This window comes from Euprymna scolopes, chromosome 17 (genome assembly GCF_053919585.1).
Source record: "Euprymna scolopes isolate OS-2025 chromosome 17, ASM5391958v1, whole genome shotgun sequence".
Lineage (NCBI taxonomy): Eukaryota > Metazoa > Mollusca > Cephalopoda > Sepiida > Sepiolidae > Euprymna > Euprymna scolopes.
Window position 1 is genome coordinate 231,696 of NC_136498.1, and position 22,742 is coordinate 254,437.

General features: G+C 33.2%; 1 long non-coding RNA gene across 1 annotated transcript; it reads left to right on the forward strand.

Moving 5' to 3' along the window:
- The first annotated feature begins 332 nt into the window (after positions 1–332).
- LOC145296642 (uncharacterized) lies at positions 333–21,585 on the forward strand. Its single transcript, XR_013870005.1, has 2 exons — positions 333–1,071; positions 16,416–21,585. It is a non-coding gene; the product is annotated as an uncharacterized LOC145296642 (long non-coding RNA).
- Positions 21,586–22,742: the final 1,157 nt, after the last annotated feature.

Here is a 22,742-nt window from a genome sequence, read left to right on the forward strand (position 1 = left end):
ATAGCTTATGACCTTCACCTTCACCGAGGTGAACGATTTATATGACCTTCACCGAGGTGCGCGACTTGACACACAAAAATAAACCGCCTCTTAATCACCTGCTAATGCATGCGTCACTGTAACGTCCAATGACAACAACAACAACAACAACCTTCTCACTCGACCTGCCTTTATACCACTATCTCAATCCCTTCTCTTGCGCATGCGCCTGTAGATTCCTGACAATCTCGAGACTTCCGCTTATAAAAACCCAAGTTTTGTGGTCGCGCATGCCTATACAAGGCACAAATACGAGGGCGTTTGTTGTGTTGGTAAGTACTATAATTTCTGACACTGCTACGTTGGCGTTGTGTATGTGATTTTTTTCAGTCTCAAAAGGTAAAATTAATTTCAAACTGAAAAACGTAACTTTGTTTAATTCGTATTATTATCTTATTTTTTGCCTTACGCATGAACAAGCATAAACAAGTCGGTACAGTTAACAAACAAAGGGGCATTTAGTCACGAGGAACGAAATAATTACACCGCATTACGATGACTTAAATTAATTGTTCGTGTATTAGTAATTTTTTTCTCTAAATGGTAGACTAATGAACATTTGGCATTTATCATGTTTAATTCGTATCAATGTTTTATTTTTTGCCTTACGCATTGACAAATATAATATAAACTTGATAGGAAACATTTTTTCCCACTAACTATGAATAGACATTTTGATACGAGGAACGAAATAATAATTACACCGAATTAGGATCACCTAAATCCATTGTTCGTTTATCAGTCAACTTTTTCTTTACATTATTGCACGTTTAAATCGTGTTTTCATCTTTTAATTTCGATTCTTTTATATTTTCAAACATTTTATTTATTTATTTATTTATTTATTTATTAACGAAACAGAAATTGTATCGCTTCCTTCAGTAAAGGAAGCAATCCCAAACAAACCGATCAAATGTTCTGTTTTTGAACACTCAACAAAAGAAAGATATTCTGGTTTGTTTTTTTTTTGTTTTGTTTTTTTTTTTTGTTTGTTTTGGTTTGTTTTTCATATTGAATTTTCGGGAATGAAAGGTAAGATTTTGTAATTTTTTTTTTTTAATTTCATTTAATAACTTTTTTAACAATCTTAATATTTAAATGGGGTTAAATTATGATATTGCCGTCGCAAACAATTTCTACAAAAATTCGACTAAAAAATCGGGCACTTTTGTCGGGCATGAGGCGAAATGTGTGTATTTTACTTTCAAGAACGGTCGATAGAGGGCGTTTGTCAGGGTCCAATTCAATAACTTGTACTTTTCTAAAAATTCGCGTAAAATGTAATTCAAACCCTAATTTATTTTTCAATTTTAAAGGAGCAAAGACCAAATTTTTTTTTAAAAATAACAGGTTTAATAGCAAATTATGCAATATTTGTTTTTTTAAAGTGGTTTTCTTTAAAAAAAAAAAAAAATAGGTACTAGTGCAGAGAGTGATCCGGACATTTTTTTTTTTTTTTTTTTTTTACACATTGATCACCACTTATCAAGGCCCGGAAGCCACTCAGGGATAAGGGTTATTGCAAGTACATTAGTGTGGAGCTTTGATGAAGTGTTTACTTAAGGGGGCGGTTTATTAGGAATTTGTTAACATTGGACTTGAAGACATCCAAGTATAATAACGTTATTATTTAAAAAGCCATTCTTAACATGGGGAGAGGAGGGAGTTTTGTATCTATTGTATACTTCAACCTTACAATTTAATAAAAAAAAACATATAAAACTTTAATTAAACTTGAAAATACGATTTAAAAAATAGCGCGGATCACTCTCTGCACTAGCACCAAAAAATATAAAGAAAATCAACATATTTTGACTTGCTTATAAATATATGTATATATATAAATGCCAAAAATCACTTACTTAAAAAAATATATTATTAAATGGATAATTCCATCCTTAATTGTTAAGAATTTATGAGGGGCGTGCAATAAGTAATGCCCCTGACCCACTTCCCATAGCAGTAGAGCAACAAAGCTGGCACAGTTACTAGACTTTCTCTACATAGGAACCACCCAGAGTTATGCATTTCTCCCATCGTTTGATGCAGCTCTGGAGACCATTTTTGTAGAACACCCCAGGTTGGTCCTCTAACCACGATGTGACTTCAGAAATCAAGGCTGCATCATCTGGGAAACGCTTTCCTTTCAAAAACAACTTCATGGCTGGGAAGAAGTGAAAGTCAGAGGGTGTAAGGTCATGAGAGTAGGGAGGATGGGGAAGGATTTCATAACTGCACACCCATGCTTCTGATTTGGCAACATGCGAGTTGTGGACCAGAGCGTTGTCCTGCAGGAGGAGGGTACCTTTGCTGATTTGCCCCGCCTCTTGATTTCGATAGCTTCCCTTAATTTCCTCAAAAGTGAAACACAATAGGCTCCTGTAATTGTGGTACCCCTTTGCCAGGAAATCTGTCATCACTACTTTATCCTGGTCCCAGAAGACTGTGAGCATGACCTTGCCAGCGGAGGGCTGCACCTTGCCTTCTTTGGAGGTGGTGAGTCCAAGTGCTTCCACTGCATTGACTGGGCTTTGGTCTCTGGATCATAGTGATGAATCCAGGTTTTATCCTGTGCAATTAGTCTTTTGAAAAACTTGACTCATCTTCTTGGCACATCTCCAAATTCATCCTCGAGCACTCGACGCATTCTCGCTTCTGGAATGGTGTGAGCAACCTGGGAATCCATCTGGCAGACACCTTATGCATATGCAAATGGTGATGAAGGATAGTTTCCACAGACCCTGTACTAATCTTGACATCTTAGGCTATTTGGCGAATAGTAATGCGCCGATCTTCCAAAATGGCAGCCTCAACTTGACGGACAGATGCCTCATGAATGGCAGAGGGGGGAGGCGACCAGGTCTGGGAGCTGTTTCCACAGACTTCCGGCCATGTTTGAATTCACGATGCTAGCGTTTTACAAGGTCATATGATGGGGCATTATCACCATAAGTTTCTTTCATTTCATCAAATGTCTCTTGTGGTGTGTGTCCTTTCAAATAAAAAAATCGGATCACTGCTCGACATTCAACAGGCTCCATTTCACACCTGACTCAGTAGGGCAGGTCGATTTGCAACTTTTTTCAGAAAATCAACATGGCATTGGTGATGATAGTTGGAATTTGATGTGATAAGAACATATGCCAAAAATTAGATTCCCATCTTGAACAGAAAATTGAGCATTTTATTTTAAAAATCGTGTAGAAAAATGCTGAAAAATCCTTCATTTTCATAACATTTAACACAACACTGACTGTGAAATTTCACTATTTTAATAAGATATTCAATTAAAATTGATATATTTATATGAAATACATTGAAAGAAAAATAAATACATAAATTATAATTTTAATTATGAATCACAACTAGCAAAATATCTCAACCTTTACTGCATTAATTAAACAAAAATTGTAAAAAAACTAATTAGCAACTAAGTCTTTTAAATTTCACAATTCAAAAAAATATGTGGAGATGTATTACACAATATAACAACTTGATACAAGTTACAGAACACTGTATTTTAATTTTTTATTAGAGGCAATAATATAAACTTACAATAGAACTAAATTGTTCTGTATAATTTCCATTTGAGGAGAATGAAGGCCTAATTTGCTGGCACGATGACTTTGTAATAATGTGTCTTGTCTTGCTTCCTGCCCATATACAAATTTTTGAGAAAAATCAATCAAATTTGACCAGTGTGTGGCTGCAAAATTGATAGCAGTAATATTTTTCATTTTTTTTTTTTTTGAGTTGTTCACTATTTCTGGAAAAACAACACAAAAAAAAACAATTATTTGAAAACACTTATGTTTTATATTTTTGCGATGTAATATGAATAAAAAAACTAACTATTGTTTGGGTACATTAAGAAAACTAATAAAATTTAATGGATAAATGTTTATTTATCTAATAGACAAAATCGTTTGAATGCCCTCTTCTTTCACATCCAATTCATCTGAGTTTATCATCGATATTATATTTTCCGGACGTAGTGCAAAAACACTATATTTTGAACAGTTTAAAACAGTAATTTGGATTTCAGTTAACTGGTTTATTCTCTGAATCATATTAAAATATACTGCTGTTAGTTAAAAAAAAATATTGTCGGTGTTGATCTCAAACCAACTAACTGCATACACTTGGATGATAAATTTGACCAGAATGTTAATTTATCATAGTGTTTTAGGATAGACAACTCTAGTCCATAAACACATTAATCTTGTGGCTTATGTTAGCCATCTTACTTGATTCAAGGCCCAATTTTCTAAGTTAACTTCTCCACAAGAAATGCCTACAGCATACTCAAAAAGTAGCCTCTGGTCTTCACACTTAAATTATTTGTTTCTTCTGCTGTTATATAATGATGATCGGGAGGGACACTAATTTTTTAGAATTCTACTTGAGGCAAATCTTGATAATTATTGATACAAAGTTTCCCCAAAGGACCAGTAAATGTTGTTAGGCTTTTTGTTGTTTTGTTTTGTTTAAAAATTGCTGTAAATGGCAGTTCTTCTAGTGGAACCTGAAAATTGCAAATTTTGTATGTTTAATAATAGAGCCAGATTACATAATAAATACCAATATATTATTTTATTTTCCACAAAAAAGGAACATAATTTCAGGTGAATCTATAGAATTAATTTGACCTCCTTGTTAGGAGGACAAGTGCAGATTATGTGCCTTGTTTGACAATTTTCTGTCTTGCACTTTACTGCAAAGTCATCACATCTCAAGGCAGAAAGTTTACAGCTACAAGAAGATATATTAAACAGTCTGTCTAGCTGTTCCTTCATTCTTTTCACTTTGATTGCTGCAAGAGATTTCCTGTCAATCTGTTTGGCCCTCTTATAGCAAAATATATTGACCTTCTGTCCTATATAATGTTACCTTAACAAGGGTATTTGTGGATTAACTGTTTACCAAATACTAATTATTTCCTTGGCAATTAACTTAGAAATCTCACTATTTTTTAAGTGGGATAACTGTTTTCTAGGAAATAATTAAACTGGATGACTTGTCGTGAAGTTGGGGTGCTGTTTCATCCATATATTTATAACTATTTATTTAACAGAAAAAATAAATAATTTTTAGAAAGTGTATTATTGTCTTAATAGAACAAAATATGATATTAAAAAAAACTGAAACTTTGTCATGTGTAAAGCGTAAAACTTGAAATAAAATATTAAAAAAAATATTTTAAAATATCTAAATATTTAAAAGAATATTTGAAAACTTTAATAATTCGTAATATCATGATTTGAAGATTTTACCCTCAAATTTAATCAAAAAAAATATTAAAATATTTTTTAAAAACCGTGAAACTTTGCTGTGCATAATAAAATAAAATATATTTAAATAATGTTTTTAATATTTTTTATTAAATATTAATTAAATATTTTTTATTTTATGTTTTAAAACTTTAATAATTCATAATATCATGATTTGACTGTGTAAATATTGATGTAACCCTTCTAGAGTTGTCAAACTTACTTTCGAGTTTGCCGGGCTTAACTGCAAGACTGCCATTTTGATATATTTTTATAAAATCTTATTGTGAAAAAATGAAAAATAATAATTACAAAAAACAAAATGTTTTATGTTTTTAGCATATTTGTTCAGTCCAAACATATCATTGCTGATTTAAAAATTATATGTTGCTATATTTTATACAATCTTACTGGAAAAAAAAACATAATTCTAAAAACAATCTATAAATGTTTGATGTTTTTAACATATTTATTTTATTTTCAATTATAAAGCACTCATTGAAAAGAAATAATATTAAAACATTAAAATTATATTTTTTATACAATAAATGTTTTGCTTTTCATATATTTTTGTGTTATTTATTTTGTTATTATATATTTTTGCCTTCTCGGAGACACTTGTTTATATTTGAGGTTCACAGAATGGCCAATAGAGGATGTTTCTTATTCAAAAAACAGGGGTCGATAACCTGTCTCGGTCGCCTCATGTTGTTATGCATATCTATATAAGAGCCAGATACGTCCAAGGATGGGCAGGAGCTGCTAGAAAGGACTTGATAGAGTTCAAAATAGACTTTGTAGCCTCGTAGGGGATGTCCTTTTCTCTTTGCTGCAACCTCTTTCTCACAGAAGAAACGTTGTAAGTTTGTCTCTGCTTTATCATTATTTTCATTGTAAGTGCTCAGCTGAGCTCCAATCTATGGTCCCCCCCTTGCCAAACTTTCACAAGAAACACCCGTCTAGCAGAAATCACTATCAATAATTTCCCCCACTCTTTATCTGTACCTAAACCTAAGCGTAGATTCCATGAACAAAGCTTCTTTATTAGAACTACACGCCTATGGAATTGTCTTCTGTTTTCCTGCGTTCCAGCTGATTACAATATGGTTGTCTTCAAGTCTAACATAAGCAAGTTTTTGATGAGCCGTTTATATAAGTTAACAAATTCACCAAATTTCCATTACTAACGATTACTATATTGACCAATTTCTACTGTACAGTCTTTAACCCTTATCCTCGAGTGGTATCAAGGCCTTGATAAATGGTGATGCCCATGTAAAAAAAAAAAGTGCCAAAAAGCGGATTTATTTTTTATGAGCCAATGTTGACGGAGTCCTTGCCATGGGGGTAATTCAGTCCAAGGAAATAGTTTGCCTCAAATTCGAATTAAGATAGCAAAACATTGAACCAGAAAATATGAAACGAAACGAAACATTTCATATTATTTTTTTATCCATTTTTCTTAGTTATTTATTATCAAAATGAAACGAAACAGCTTTATTTGTTTTTGCTTTTGTTTTTTCTTGTTTTCTTTTTATTTGTTTATTTTTGTTTTCTTTTTAGGTAAAGGTGCAGTATCTTTCCACCCTCAAAAAATTCTTTAAGATGACTACTATTATAGGTTGTCCAGGTCTCTCTGTAGTCTTAAACAATCATCTATTATCTTGAAGCTCTCGAAAGTAAGTTTGACAACTCTAGAAGGGTTACATCAATATTTACACCGTCAAATTAAAATAACGTTTAAAATTCCAGGAAACAAATAATTTCTAAGATATGAAGAAACTATAGTTTCAAACAATGTAGTCGAATAAAAGTGGTCATTTTTAAAGAAAATTGTGGAAATGGGCCTAATTTACCATTTATTTAATTCCATGTGTGAGGTTTGTAATTTACATATTGCAATACAATTATCGGAAAATGGTAGTGATATATATCTATATGCAGATGACACTAAAATCTTCAAGATAATAGATGATGATTGTTTAAGACTACAGAGAAAGCTGGACAACATGAAAAGATGGACAGAGAAATTTCTACTGAGCTTTCATCTGGATAAGACAAGATACATGAGGATTGGCACGATGGTTGTGAATGAAGGGGAATATCATTTTTATGGAGGAATAGAACATTCAATTGCAGAAAAAGATGTTGGTTTTATTTTTATTGATGATAAATTATTTTCTTCTGATCATATAGCAGAAAAAGTGAATAAGGCAGAATGGTAGAAATTATAAGAAGAACGTTTGTTGCTCTTGATGCAGACATGTTAAAATAACTGTATGTGTCCCTGGTTCAACCTCACTTAGATTATGCTAATCAAGTATAGAATCCATTTCTTATGAAAGACATAGAAGCAATAGAAAGGGTGCAATGCAGAGCCACAAAACTTCTACTGAATATAAAAAATAAACATATGAGGAGAGATTTTTTTTTTTTTACATAGGCATCATCACTTATATAAGCCAAGAGGCCATTCGAGAATAAGGGTTAAACACTGTACAGTAAAAATTGGACAATATAGTAACCGTTAGTAATGGAAATTCGGTAAATTTGTTATCTTATATGGAACTGCTCATCAAAAACTTGTTTACGTTAGACTTGAAGACAACCATATTGTAGTCAGCTGGAAAGCAGAGAAACGGAAGACAATTCCATAGTCATGCAGGTCTAAGAAAGAAGCTTTGCTCATGGAATCTACGCTTAGGTTTAGGCACAGATAAAGAGTGGGGGAAACTAGTGATAGTGTTTTCTGCTAGATGGGTGTTTCTTGTGAAAGTTTGGCAAGGGGGAGACCATAGAATGGAGCTCAGCCGAGCACCTGCCATGAAAATAATGATAAAGCAGAGACAAACTTGCAACATCTCTTCTGTGAGAAAGAGGTTGCAGAGAAGAGAAAAGGACATTTCCCACAAGGCTACAAAGTCTATTTTGAACTCTATCAAGGCAGGATAAGTCCTTTCTAGCAACCCCTGCCCAGATGTGGCAACAGTACTCCATCCTTGAATGTACCTGGCTCTTATTGCATCAGCAGTGAGATATCTACTGGATTGATAGGATTCCACCATTTTTCCAGTGGCCTTGGCAACGGATTTTATGTATATGTTCCATTTAAGATCAGGAATAAAGGTCAAACCTAGAAGCTTGTCAAAACATGATGCCTCCCCAACACAAGAGCCATTCATTTCAATTGATGCCAGATGGGGATCAGAGCGTTGATGATGTAAAAATAAAAGCTTGGTTTTAGATGCATTAAAAGTAACAAGCAACCTCTTTCCCCATTGTACAACTTGCTCAAGATCAGAGGAGAGAGAATCAGAGAGAAGTTGGTCGTTTACAGTCTTAGATGTGCTACCATAGATAGTAGTGTTATCAGCATAGATGTCTACGAATGATGTAAGGACGTGATTTTGAAGATAATTAATATAGATCAGGAAGAGAGTAGGGCCCAGGATGGACCCCTGAGGGACTCCAGCATTAATACTAAGAGCTTCTGATTTCTGCCCATTAACCACTACTCTTATGAACCTATCAGAGAGAAATGATTTAATAATTGAGAAGACATTTTCAGCTAAATCATAGCTGGAGATCTTGTGAAGTAAACTTTTATGCCATACTCTATCAAAGGCTTTTGATATGTCAAGAGCAATTGCCTTAGAAAAGTAGCCTCCGTCAAGAGATTTGCTAATCCTATGAGATATAACTGTAAGCACATCTGCTGTAGATCTAGCAGAACGGAAACCATATTGCGTGTCACTAAGAAGGTTATTTTTGCTGAGATGGTTGATTACTTCTCTATTTAACACAGATTCCAGCAACTTACTCATGATACACAGGAGACTTATTGGCCTGTACTGTGAGGGAGATGAGCGATCACCTGAATTCTTAAATACAGGGCATACTGATGAGATTTTCCAGAGTGATGGGAAGCAATTCTCCTTAAGACAATGTTCAAACAGTTTTGTAAGTATGGGCACAAGTTCTGATTGAAGTCTTTTGAGTACTATAATTGGATCATCAGGGCCGGTTGCTTTACTGGAATCAAGGTTTTTGATTAGCTTGGCAACATCACATACAGATATTTGTATATCACATAGCATGTTTTTTGATACAGGAGGAAATATTGGAGGTTGGCAGCCTTGGTCACAAAGGTTAGAATTAGCTGCAAAGTTCTTGGCAAAGAGTTTGGCTTTGTCTGATGCTGACGAGATTACCTCAGGTCAATTTATGAGAGTTGGGATAGGGCACACGCTTCTGTTCAGAATTCTGTTTGCTATTTGCTAAAACTGGTGGGAACCAAGCCGCTGCTCAGTTACTTTGGACTTAACGGACTGAGCATACAATTCTCTTGCATTCTTTATTACTTTTTTACAGTGGTTGCTGGCAGTTCTGAAAGTGGCTTTAGTCTCAGTACATCTATTACGTTGGAAGCAATGGAAAAAGTGATTTCTATGCGCAATGGCAGCAGCACATTCCGGAGAGAACAATGGCTGGCTGTTAGGTTTTTGCTGGAATTTTTTTGAGGGTTAAGAACATTAAACTCCCTATGTTATCAAGAGGAGACATGATAGAAACATGCAAGATAGTGAGTGGAAAAGAGTGTACTGAGAACATGTTTGTGGAGAGGGAACACAATGTGACAAGAGGACATTCCAAGTAGTTAAGCATCAATCAAGACTCAGCAAGAGGAAGTATTCTTTCTCATACCGAGTGATTGACACATGGAATGCGCTATCTGAATCAGTTATAAAAAAATGAAACAGTATTTGAGTTTTAAAAAGGGCTAGATAAATTCTGGAAAAATAATGATCAGAAATATAATTATAAGGCACATATCCACCCATGCATCAACATCAACCGTCAATTCACCTATTGCAATACACTTATTATCCAAAACAGTTTTTGTCTTTTTGTTGTTAGGAAAGAAAAAAGAGGTGAAAAATGAAGGTAATGACAGAAATACATCAAATAATTAAAAAAAAACAAGAAAACAAAAACGAGAATCAAACAAACCAAAAAATTCAAATATTTAGCAGTATTTATTATCCGAAAAAGCGTTGATTTAAAAAAAAAAAAATTTGTTTCATTCAGAAGGATTTCATGTTTTCATTCATGAATCAACTTCTGCTCATGAATACAATTTTGAGACAAACTATTTTACATCTCGGAGCCAGGTAAGAACTCAGTCAGCATTACCTTTTTTTTTCTTTTTTTTTTACACAGTGATCACCACTTATCAAGGCCCGGAAGCCACTCAGGGATAAGGGTTATTGCAAGTACATTACGTTAGTGTGGAGATTTGATGAAGCGTTTACTTAAGGGGGCGGTTCATTAGGAATTTGTTAACGTTGGACTTGAAGACATCCAAGTTGTAGTCCGGTGGGAAGCAGGCAGACGGAACAGAGTTCCACAGGCGTGCAGTTCTAAGAAAGAAGCTTTGTTCATGGAATCCGCGTTTTGATTTAGGCACAGATATAGAGTGAGGGAAATTTTTCACAGTGGATTCAGCTAGACGGGTGTTTTTCGTGGAAGATTGGCGAGGGGGGACCAGAGATTGGAGTTAAGATTATGACATGAACATTTTGGAATAAAAATCATTTTACTATTTTGCAAAAAAATCATTTTAACGCTTTTTATCTTGAGCAATATGAAATAACAATCATGGCTTTAATGGTAAGGAACTTTCAGTTCAAATATGATGCTATTTTGTAACATTAATTATTCTGGTATAATTACACATTTTAACTGTGTTTTACTTTGTGTTTGAAGCATAATACTAAATAGATTTTTACTTGATATAGATTATTATGATAATTTAAAAGAGAAAAACAAGTATTTGTACTAATATGGTTGAAACACATTCCATTTTAGTATAAATTTTGTGATTTATTTTTCCGAGAAAAGAATAATGTATACAATGAAATGTAGAAAAGGTGTAACCAACTTTTTTTTTTGTCATATTCATTCAATGACAGGTATTTTTGTTTGAGAATAGTGTGCTTTTTTTTTACCGACCTATCTTTATCTTTATTTTGTCTAGTTAATTTTTATGGAAGGGGAGTTTTTTTTACCCAATAAATTTATATTTAATTTCTAAAATTACAAAGTACTTTTGTAAAATTACGTGCACGTGATTATTAGTTTTGTTATTAAATTCACTTACGATAATACTTTGGTTTTGCTCTATAATCTTTTCTGATATTTTTTTCAGATTTTTCTTTAAAACTGAAGAAATAATATTAAAAACCTAAAAAGAAAATACTAAAAAAATTTTTAATCAATATCAGAAAACTGAAAAGGGTTAACCAAGATTTGTTTAGTACTCCCAACCCCCAAATCTCTAGCTCTAGCCTTATAAACTGGTTAATACATAACATTAAAATTAATGTTCATATCATGTACTATTCTGTCCAGAAATTGGTAATGATCAAGAAGTGGGTGATGTGACACCTTTTCATATGGCTGTAAGCATTCAAAACCCATAGTCTGCTTTTCTGTTTTAAATATTATTTCAAACGATTATTTTTATGTTATCCATCTTCAGTTGACTGCCATAATGGTGTCGTTCAGTGATCCTCTCACATAAAAAAATACTTCTTGACAGATTGTCTATATTTTTCCATAATTGAAAGATATTTTTTCTGGAATTAATTCCTATTTCAGTCATGTAAATTCTTTCACGTACAGAGCAAATCACACAAATCAAATTTTTGTCTTTATTTCCCCCACAATGAAATGCTTGTTTGTTCACTTAACCAGCAGCAGTAAGCCTTTTTTCTACTTTCTATCCAAACTGACAATAAATATATGAACAAAACAATGTTCAAAGACAAGAGACTCATATCATCTCTGTCAAATAAAAATTTTAACATCAAACTGCAATATCAAGCTCCCAACTTCTAAATTTTCATGCTTGTATTATTGAAGGGTCCAGGTTCTGGTGCACTTATTATTATGCCTATTCATACCATTACCCCATACCTCTGTAATCATGATCACACACACAGCATTCTGACAGCAATAGGTTTTGTTGGTTGCTTGTTTGCACAAGTGGGTCTTCAAAAATATGGGCTTACTCAGAAGTATATGCTGCTGCTTCTGTGTCGTGAAAATCATCCAACTCTATTCATCATTATGAATCAAACTTTTGGAAGACATTGTGCTGTCAGAATCTTCTTCTGGCCAAGGAGATTCATTCATGCCATTCCATCTACCAGGACAGACTGTGAAATAATTTGTTTTCTAATCTTAGCCAAATTTTGTGGGATAATAACTCTCTGGTGCCTTGATCTACACACAGTCTCCAAGTTGGTAGGAACTGAGCTCAGAATCTGCTGATGGTGGCACAACATCAACTTGTTTCACCAAGAATTCATAACAGGAAATGTCATTGACTGGTGCAATCAAATAGTAGACAGCCTCTGGTATGAAACAGCACATCCTGGCCGGTATTTGTTTTACAGTATAGTCAAATCATTCTGCTGTGTTAATCCTAACCAGGGCATATGCACAATCAAATCTCCAGTTCATGCCCCACTTATCTGAGAACTACCTGAATTCCTTACAGTGTTGTGAAGGCTGTGTCATTATCTGTGAATAGCACCAATTGTGGAATATACTCACAAAAGACCACTTCTAGTTGATGAATCACGCTTGTTGAATCCTACTATGCAAACTGCCTTCACACAGAAAACCACATCAGGCCACAATTTGTGATTGTTCATAAATGCTATGCACCACATTGTGTAATGTCCATCCCAAACCATTGCAAATCGCTGCTCACCTTTAGCTTTCCCTTTTTCCAATGGATTGCTAATGGATCTATTGATTGACATTCCACACATGTCCATATAGTTGAATTCGCTTTTGTCATTTTCTAATTTCCTTTGCATTCTACTACATTTTTCCTCCTGGTAAATGGCTTTACTATATTAATGTTTATTCATATTTTCACTATAATAACAGCTAGAATAGGTTGAAAGATTGTCTCTACTTTTTCATAACCGAATAGTATTTTTAGAATTAATCTCTGTTTCAGTAATGTAAATTCTTTCAAGTTAAGAACAAAACACCCTTGATTTGAATTTTGTCTTTCTTTTTCCCCCAACAAAACGTTCGCTTGTTGACTTAACTAGCAGCTGCAGTCCTTTTTTGCTTTTTCTCTCCCAACTGACAATTAACTCACACACAAACAAATTAACATCCAAAAACAAAAGATTTGCGTCAAATAAAAATCTATCTCTTTAATCTGCTACACCAGCACATAAATTAGCATACTTATATTATTTTTTGTATCAGAAGGGTTCAAATGCCACTACTTGTCTACATATGTGGACACTTATTACTATACCTCTCCACACCGTTACCACATTTCATATTTACATTCTATGCCTTTTATTCTCTACTCCTATAGTTGCATTATCAGCAGGGTGAACATATTATTCATCTGGTCTCCCATCATCTTTGTCATCATCCAACAAATTCACGACCATCATTACATCAAAAGTGACATTTTAAGAAGTGAGGTATTTGTTGACTGTGTCTCTCTTATGCTTTCCCTTTCACATTTAATAATATAATGAGACTCTAACACTTTTTACTCAAACAACCTCAAGAAACTTGGTCTTTACTTGCTCTTTGTATTTTAGGCAGTAAATTTTGATGCTTTTTAAGTATAATTAATATTTTAGAATGTGTTGCTGACTCCTTTTTTAAACCACTTTGGGGAAATATTAATGCGATGCAACATCAGGGCTTTACCTTTGTTCTTTTTCTATTACACATTTTAGATGTGGGCGTTGTTTTATCATTTATACACTGAAGGATTAACAAAATTATTTAGAAACCCTTTCTTAAGCTATTCTGTACTTTCATCTACAATTCAATAAATAAAAAATACTGTGAAAATAAGAGTTAATTCCTTTTTTTAAATTTTTAGGACGAAATTTTACTTTGTTGGCTAATTCAACTCATAATATTCGGAGGGGGCATACTTTTTACTTATCAGTTTTATTGTTTTAACAATAAATTAAAACATAAATCATTATGTTAGGAGTAGGAAGGTATATATATCTTTTTTTTGGAATGGTTTAAGATTGTTCACGTTTTTAAAAGTTTGGTACTTCTACAGTTTATGGGTTGTGTCGTTTTTTGAATAGGCTTTTTAATTTTTATACTATTTTTAGTTTGTTAAATTATGTTAAAGTACAAAATAGTTAACAATTTAGGAATAATAAATAACATTATTATTTCAGCATGGTTCGTAAGCTTCAAAAGTACCAAATGTTGTTAATCTATGCATTGCTTATCATTACTTCACAAAACAAGTGTTTTCCATAATGCCTGATTTAGTGCACATGATCACTAATTTCAGATTTAAAAAATAGCCTCCTTTATTTATATTTAAAACACGCTAAATGTTTATTTCAAACAAAAATGTGGAATTGGATAATTTTCTACATTTTTTTTTACATTTTTAAATGTTCATGTGTACTATTTTAAATCTGTGCATCTGTTATCACTTTTGTTTGTGAAACATGAGTATTTTTCATCATTTCAGTTCCTCCAAATTCATAAATGTTTATGATCCCCTTTCATTATAGGTTTATTTTGTGAACAAAATGCTAATCTACCCCAAGTCAACGAAAAGAATAAAAATGCTTATAAACTAAATTGGGTGAATCAAAATATATGGACAAAATTTAGTATTCTCACCTATGTTCTTACTAAAGAAAATATAAAATCGACCTGCTGACATGTCTCATTTACTGCTAATTATCCTAAGTCTAAGTTCTCATTTTATGTTAAATTTAAAAACAAAAATCATCCCTCACCATAAAATCTTAAATATTTGATATTTTATATTTTTTCCTGTATTGTAGTGTAATTAAAACAAAAAGAAGAAAGGCCTTATCAAAGCTTTATTCACTAACTCATAGATAATTAATTTAACTGAGGCAAGAGGCCAAAAGAATATGTAAAAAAATAAAGGTCACATAATCACATAAGTAAGAATTATAAGTGTTTTAAATGAAACTATAACACTTCCATTATATTTTTTAAGCTATTTAAATATAATCATCAAAAAAGTAGAATTTGATCGGTGAAAAATTAAAATATGGTAAAATAAATTTTAAATTACATTTATGGACAGAAAAGGATCCTTCACTAAAAAATCTTAAAAATACTAAATAAATAAGTATTGGAGAAATTACTAAATTTTTTAAATGAGTCCAATCAATTTTTTAAATGTAAGCAGTTAAAATATGATAGCATACATGTTAGTACGGTTGAACTTTTATCTATAACTGGTTGACTATAAATTCAAATTGTTTTCCTATGATATGTGAAAGGAAACAGTTTAGAGCGAGATGTATTTTAGGGTAGATGATCATCTATCTATATCTGGTAAATGAGAAAAATGTGGGTATCTTGGGTAAGCGATCATATAATGATTCAAGAAAGCATATTATATGATCATCCTAGTGTCAGAAGAAGAAAGGAAAATATGATGGTTACTGTGCAGTGTGTGTGTATTTTATGTATGTATATGACTGACACAGAGGCTCTTCCAATATGTATGGTCTTAGGACAATTACACATTTAGAATAATCTTACTCATATCACCCAATGTTTACCTTATGAACTTATTGAGTCTGATTTCTTTTGATACAACTTAAAATGTAACATTTACTTGACCTCACAAGACAGGAAATTAACAGCAAAATGCTGTTTAATTTGCATAGACTATTCTTATATTTATGAATTTATTTTGATGAAGATTTAAATTGTATTGGGTATTTTTAAAATAATATTTGTTCTATGTTAATTTTAGCAATAGATTTTAATATAATATAAATATATAAACGGCTCATGTATTAATTTTTATGATAAAATAAAAACTAAAGTATCATTTACTTTAGAATATTTTCTAACCAACACTTGTATCGACTAGTTCTGTGTCAACTGAAACAATTATGTTTCTTATGACTTAAAAGAGTGAATTAATATAGAGTTTGTAAGTTAAATCAATGAATATTCAAAATAATAAAAAACTGAATGCGAATGCAAATATGAAAAATTGAATTTTTTATTATTTTTTATTTGCAGATACTCCTGCTTGAACGTGTTTGCTGAATTTGAATGGATCATTATTTTTTTTAAGATTTACTGCTGCAAAGATGTATTCTTGTAAAGTATGTAAATTTTCTTGTTCTGTTAAATCAAATTTAGTTGCACATATGAAAAATCATACTGGGGAAAAACCATATTCTTGTAAAGTATGTAAATATTCTTTTTCTGTTAAGTCAATTTTAGTGACGCATATGAGAACTCATACTGGAGAAAAGCCATATTCTTGTAAAGTGTGTAAATATTCTTGTTCTCAAAAATCAAATTTACTGAGACATGTGAGAATACATACTGGAGAAAAGCCATATTCTTGTAAAATATGTGAATATTCTTTTTCTGCCAAAGAAAGTTTAGTGCGGCATATTAGAACTCACACTGGGGAAAGGCCATATTCTTGCAAAGTATGTGGATATTCTTGTGCTGAAAAATCAACTTTAGTTACTCATATAAGAACTCACACTGGGGAAAAGCCACATTCTTGTGAAGTATGTGGATATTCGTGTTCTAAAAAATCAAATTTAATTACACATATGAGAACCCACACTGGGGAAAAGCCATATTTTTGTAAAATATGTGGATATTTTTGTTCTAAAAAATCAAATTTAGTAAGACATATGAGGACTCACACTTGCACTTAAAGGGAAACTGTACTATAACATTAAAATGATTAATTAGGGAAAGAAAATTACTAATTCAGTATTTGAGAAATAAAGAACTTTGATGGAACATTTGAATATATATGTATCTCAGAGTTTGACTTAACCCAAGATAAGATATCCCCTGATTTCTGAGATCTTCAACTGAAGGAAAATGTAACAGAAGGAAACTTGAATGCCTACTAGACACTATTCCTGAGTGTCTGAGGTCTCTCTGAATAAAGGTTTGTCAGGACAACCTAACATGAGGATATCTTTTCTTAAAAGTAAACACTGAATACAGATTCTAAATATTTGCAGCCCAAATAAGATCTCTTAGTATAACTAACTCACACTAGCTTTTTCAAGGAATGGTGCATCTTCCTCAAGTGATGTTACCACAAGAAGCAACATGCAGCTGGATTATCCAGTTGAATTCTTGTCCTGGAATTCTGTAAGACCAAGAAATCAAACAGAAAGATATACTATAGCATATTAAAATAGTCATTTGGGCAAAGGAAAATTATGTTTTCACTTTCTTTACTAACTCGGTGTTTGTTAGATAAAGAACTTTAATGGAACATTCAAATATCTGAGTTCAAGTGTTACCCATTTCTGAGAACTTTGAAGGAAAATGAAAAGAGAAAAGCCATACTATAGTAAAATCAAGTTTAGTGCAACATATTAGAACTCACACTGGAAAGAACTTGAATGCTTACTAGACAGGAGAGAACTTGAATACCTACTAGACACTATCCTCAAGTGTCTCATATAGAGATCAAGTGCAAGGCCTCAGAAAGGGTTGCTTTGATTTCTGAGAATTTCAACTGAAGTAAAACGAAACAAAAAAGAGAAAAATCATATTCTTGTCAATTATGTGAATATTTGGAAAAATCAAGTTCAGTGAATAACATGAAAACCCTCTTTCAGATACTGACTTAGGTAAACACTTGCAGGTCGTACATAACTTTTCTAGAGATATTAGAATGAAGTTTGGTTTGGACAAATGTGCCAAGTGCCCCTGTCACAGCTTGGGAGGTCTAAACAGACACCATACAGCTTGATGAAGATACGGATATCAAGGACCCAAGATGAGAAAGAAAATTGGCAGTGAATATGCTATATAAAGAAAATCTGTAAAACAGAACTCACAAACAAGAATAAGATCACTGCCATTAACCAACTAGCCATGCCTGTGATAACATACAGCTCTGGCATTGTCAACTGGCCACAAAATGTCATAAACAGACTGGACACTGAAACTGCCTAGGCTATATCTTCCGAGAGAAGCTTGGGGTATAAGTCTCTCTGCTTCAGAAATAGGTCAAAGAGTCAGCAAAATACACCAAGAACTTCCATTATATATAGGATGAACTATCAGCTACCATTAAAAGCCAAAACAGCATCAGGTATCATATACATAGCAAACTCAAGCCATAATTTACTGGGATTTGACTTTATTGAGCCGCTGGGTATTTCTAACATTCCACTCAATCAGATATGTAAGGTGGTATCCAGTTTATCATCATATTACAAAACAATTTTCTTCAGTTTTTAATAACAACTTGGGATGCTGCACTCTGTTCTTTAAATCATATGCGAAACCTATATTTCGATCCAAACGCCCAGTACCATATGCTGCAATGCCACTAGTGGATCAAGAACTAAAACAACTGGAGGAAAGAAGATCATTATACTGCTGACATACTCCCACTGGGCAATACCTATTGTAGTAGTAAAGAAAGCTGATGGTTCAATTTGGTTGTGCACAGACTTTTCAACTGGTCTCAATGCAGTACTAGAGGATCACCAATATTAATTACCAATCCAGATGATCTTTACACCATACTTAATGGTAGCACCTATTTTGCAAAATTGGACCTCACAGAGACTTATCTGCAAGTTGAAGTGGCAGTAACCGTCAAGGAATGCTTATCATCAACACACACCATAAACTGTTCCAATTCACTCGTTTACCTTTTGGGGTAAAAACAGCTCATGCAATATTTCACCAGATCATAAATACAATGCTTATTATTGTTAGGAAATCGAACAAGGAATTAACAGAAAGAATTGGCCGAGTCTTAAATGGCATCCAAGAGTGGTTTCCAACTCCATGCTATTTTTATTTACCTTCTATAAAATATTTGGGATTTATCTTCGATCATCAAGGTCATTGTCCAGATCAAAATTTGGCAGTTATTCAACACATTCCGACTCCATCAGGTGTTAGTAGCTTACATGCATTTCTGGGACTCATAAATTACTGCAGAAGTTTCTTGCCATTACTCCCCAAATCACTCAACAGACTGTCGACAAAGGACACAAAATGGTCGTGGTCAGTATAGTGTCAAAAATCATTTGATAAAATCAAATCACTCATCAAATCAGAGCTACTACTCACACACTTTGATCCAATTAAGAAAATAGTTGTGGCAGCAGATGCATCAAACCATGGCATAAGAGCAGTGATCTCACATATATTCATAGATGGAACTGGAAAAGCTATCATATATGCAGCAAGATTCCTAACATCTGCTGAACACAATTATAGTCAAGTAGAAAAAAATTCCACAAAATGCTGTTCAGGCATCACTTTACACTTCTTACAGACCACAAGCCACAGACCAGTATATTTGGCTCAAAGAAAGGTAGTCCAGTATATTCAGCTAGTCACTTGCAATGATCGACAATCCTTCTACTGGAATATAATTTCAGCATACAGTACTGCAGAACAACAGAATTTGGCTAGGCTGATGCCTTATCACGACTCATTAGAATACAATCAATTCTAGGTGACAATAATGTCATCACTGCCATCAGTGTTTAGAACGATTTTCAACACACACTTATGGATTGTATCCGGATGATTCCAGTGACAAGAATGTACATAAAACAAGAAACACAGCAAGATCCAATGATTCAAAAAGTGTGCTGATTTCTTCGATATTCATGACCTCCTAACCTTACAGGAGACCTCCAACAATTCAAATCCTACAGTGGCTCTCTTTCTGTCATTGATGGTTTTCTGATGTTTGCAGATCAGGTGATGGTTTTCACTAAGCTCAGACAAGCATTCCTTAGACAACTACATTCGGGGCATCCAGGCATTAACTAAATGAAATCAATAGTCTGCAGTGTGGTTTATTGGCTTAACATAGACACAGATATTGAAGCACTGTCAAACATTTTATCCAGTTTATGGAAGCACAAAAGAATCTACTTTAGATTGTGGATTCCCACTACACATATCCAGAGCAACCATGGTCCAGAGTACATGTAGATTTTGCTAGGCCAATCAGTGGCTTTAGTTTTCTTGTGGTTGTGGATGAAATTTCTCCAATGCAACGGATTCACATGCAGTCTAAGATAACAGTACTCAGATGGCTATTTAGCCAACACGGCTTGCCCAAGACTTTAGTCTTAGACAATGGATCACAAATCATGTCTGAGTCATTCCAGTAATTCTGTACATCATGGATAATAATGCACGTCTTGTCACCACTTTATCACCCTGAATTGAATGGACAAGCCAAATGGCTTGCAGGCACATTTAAATGGGCATTACTCAAAACAAAGGGGAAGAGAAACCCAGATGAGATCTTACATACTTTGCTCCTTTTATATCGAACAACACCAAATGGAGTAGTGGAAACCAGTGTCAATAGCAGAGACACTCGTGGGATGAAAACTTTGTACCACAGTGCACACATTATGACCCCAACGACAAAGGCAACAGCCAAGCCCTAACAAAAACTCACTTCCAGTGTTTATTCAGAACTACATATCTGGCTAGACAAACTGGGTATCTGGCATCATTCACATAACAATGAGATAATTTCTTTATGATGTTCAAGTTGAGAGCCAATTCCGGATACGGCACAAAAACCAATACGTCCCAGATACATGGGAGGCAACCTAGTTGACAGCACACAAACTATTCCATTTGACCTATTAATGGACACATTCAACCTGTCATCTCCATCACTTCCCATGCAGACAAATGTAAATGAGAATGATGGAAGACCCTACAGGACTTGGCCAAAGAACAGTCACACTAATATAAGACACCTCCAAGTTAACACCAAGAGTGCTTGCTACAGCTATATTCTTAAATGGGAAGATGTTAGGGTCAATCTAAAGAAACAGAGTTATCTCCCTTAGACAGAGAAAAGAGTAATCGCTCTTGGATTAGAAAAGAAAGGGGAGTCCACCATGACACTTAGTGACGAAAACACATGCTTCAAAATCAAGAGACTTATCGCATATCCAGTGATTAAAAATATCATAAATCAATCATAATTTGTATTTAAATCTGTTAAACCTTCCACTTAATGATTGTATCATTTTTATGTGGTTATTTCACATTCAATACTCATTTTTAAATACATAACATAAATCTTCAAACATTTTGTGAATTTTAGAGTTTTTAATTTTTAAATTTGCTTTTCAAATATTTCTTCAGTTCAATGACTGTACAGATTATAAATAAAATGATTTTATTCACATGTAAATGTGTTCTTTTATTTATGCAAGATGGAAAGTATTGAATGATCATTTCTCTTTTGAGTACAGTTTATTAACCCATTAACGCCCAGATTTTTTTAGTTAATTTGTTTAGTAATTATATTTATTTTTGTTTCAAAATATTAGATGAAATGAATTTTACCTATATTTTCCAGATTATGTCATTTTAAAATTTGGTCCTTTTTTTTAGGACCATGGGCATGCTGGGCACATTTCCAAATAAAAGCAAATTTATGAAAATTGCATGGTTTATTTTAATACACAAAACTGTTGGGAAATAAAAACAAAAACATTGATTCTGTATTTTTTTTATACAAATTTTATGAAAACTATTCTGAGTAAATAAAAACAAAAACATTGCTTGTTTATTTTTTATGTAAATTATCTAAAAGCTATTTGGGTGCCATTTGTTGAAACATGTACCAATGTGAAGGCCAACATCGCATTTCATGCACTATTTTGATACTTTCCTCTTACAGAAGTCGTATTTCACTGTTTCTCTCCTTCAGTTCTATCAAGAATGTGCCCATCTGATAAAAATCTAACTTCTGATAATACTTTTGAAGAAAATATTTTTGGTTTTCCTAGGTTCTTGGGATTTGATTCAGAAGAAACCTGTGACAGTGCTCTCATAATTGACTGCCTGAATTTTAGTAATGTCATGTTTTCTTGTTGTCCGTTTACATGTTTGTGCAAAATCCATGAATTCATCATCACTGTATCAAGAAAATTTGTGAATAAACTGAAGTACCACTTTTTAGACCTGATGGATACTCAATACTTTTGCGTCAGCCAGTCCAAGTGATCCACTCCTCCCATATGTTTATTATACTGGGATATGAGAAAAGGCTGAGGAACACCTCCTTCTCTGGGGGTTGCTAGAAATTATGAAGATGCTGTTGTCATGCCATTTCAAGCAAAACAACTCTTTGTTTTCTTCAAACTTGTAGTCATAGGATTCATGACTTTCACGCTTTAGCACCTTATCATCCTTCAGAGGACATTTTGATCTTCTGTTTGACTGCACCATTCCTGTAATGCTTATGCCAAGAGATCTCATTTCTGCAAATAAAGCATAGCTGGAGAAAAAAAATTATCTACATAGATCTCGTGATTGTTCGGATCATCAAGACAGCTGACCATG